Source organism: Hyalella azteca, unplaced genomic scaffold (genome assembly GCF_000764305.2).
Source record: "Hyalella azteca isolate HAZT.00-mixed unplaced genomic scaffold, Hazt_2.0.2 contig116, whole genome shotgun sequence".
Taxonomy (NCBI): Eukaryota; Metazoa; Arthropoda; class Malacostraca; order Amphipoda; family Hyalellidae; genus Hyalella; species Hyalella azteca.
The window spans coordinates 3,338-5,254 of record NW_025930477.1 but is presented as its reverse complement, the minus strand read 5'-3'; the positions used below and the strand labels follow the sequence as shown (position 1 = coordinate 5,254).

At 46.2% G+C, this 1,917-nt stretch overlaps 1 protein-coding gene across 1 annotated transcript in view; it reads right to left on the bottom strand.

Moving 5' to 3' along the window:
• LOC108672292 (zinc finger SWIM domain-containing protein 4) overlaps positions 1–1,917 on the bottom strand; it is a 21,224-nt gene that overhangs the window by 17,376 nt on the left and 1,931 nt on the right. The gene's annotated exons all lie outside the window — the stretch shown is intronic.

Genomic DNA, 1,917 nt, shown 5'->3' with positions numbered 1-1,917 from the left:
TTACTCTACACACCCCCACATTTACCCCAGTCTATGCACGTACACGCCGTACACGTACACGCCGTACACGTACACGCCGTACACGTACACGCCATACACGTACATGCACGTACACGACCTACACGTACATCCATGTTCACAAAGTACACAGGTGTTTATACAGGGCCATCTTGTGTTAATTCATGTATGGATTCCCCGCACACAAGTACACATGACATGTCACGCACACAGCACATGTGTTCTGAAACACAGTACACGTGTACGTGTGTATAACGTGTGCGTATGACACGTACACGAAAATAAATTCAGAAAAAGTGAGATTATTTCGGACGCCCGCGTGTGCGTAACGAATACGTACACAGGTGTTACGTACACGCGGCACTTTCACGCCCATAGCCGCGAGACGCACACCCGTACATAGACACGCACACCCGTACACCGACGCGCACACCCGTTACCCGTACACGGACACGCACATGGGTCGACGCACGAACGAACGAACACAGATGAGAACCAGAAAAGGAAATCAATGTTTTCCATCATAAAACCTGCCCCGGCGACCCGAACCGACGTTCAACTTCAAGCAGAAGGGTAAATTCCGGTTAAGAATTGAGGTTTTGGGGCGAAACCACAACCGGAAGTGTAAAAACAACGAAACAATTTATTTTTAAAAGAGTACTTGGCAACTGACGCAGCCTGAATAAGCAGATTAGATTATATCTTGCAGTCATTATCATAAAAGTCGTCAATTAGACCGCTATAACTGAGAATTAAAGGTTCAAATTACATATAAACCATATATTGAACCTTACTTTACACGCTGAGCGCTCTCATAAAAGCTATTAGTCACATAGAACAAAAAAATTGTCGTTGAAAAAGCACTTAACCGATGACGAAGCGGCAGCAAGCGGTGATAAATCGCTTATAAAACTTTACCCTGCATCGATTATGTTAAACTAACGGCAAAAACAGACTATTCATTAGTGCATGAGACCTATGCCTGGATTCTATTCAATAACTCTCCCGCTCTTTCATTTAGCAAACCATTTAAAAAATTTGCTTCGGGTTCCACAAGATGGCCGACGGCGGGTCTGGCGACATGTGGCAACTGCGGCACGGATGGCCGCGTTCACGTCTCCTCCTCTAATCAATTAGCATTACAATTGAAACCAATAGACGATATAAACATAACAAAGACGAATTAGATACAAAACCTAAGCATCTATTATTCATTCATACATTCCTACATTAATGAATTGCCATGAATACATCGGAAATGTATGGAGTATCCAAGCTTATGTCGGGTTGGCATGGCCCGTTGATATATGCATGTTGGAATCAATACACTTGTATGTTCAATACAGACCAGACTAATACATGATCGATACACGAACCTCGTCCACACATACGCTGCGAGCATACATCCAGCATACATGTGAGACACACAGAGGACCCTAATACAGCGGCATGTGTGAATACATTAAGGAATGTATGGTTGGTAACAAAAAATAAGGTTGCTGTGTGAACGCAAAGGTTTTGCAACCTTGCCCACCGCGGAAGAAAGTGGGCAACCGCGCCACAAAAACCGCGCATACATGAATATTTTGTGTACTTTGTGTGGTGGGGATACGCGGTACAGACTATACGAGACCCGCGGTACAGACTATACGAGACCCGCGGTACAGACTACACGAGACCCGCGGTACAGACCATACGAGACCCGCGGTACAGACTACACGAGACCCGCGGTACAGACTATACGAGACCCGCGGTACAGACTACACGAGACCCGCGGTACAGACCATACGAGACCCGCGGTACAGACTATACGAGACCCGCGGTACAGACTATACGAGACCCGCGGTACAGACTACACGAGACCCGCGGTACAGACTATACGAGACCCGCAGTACAGAC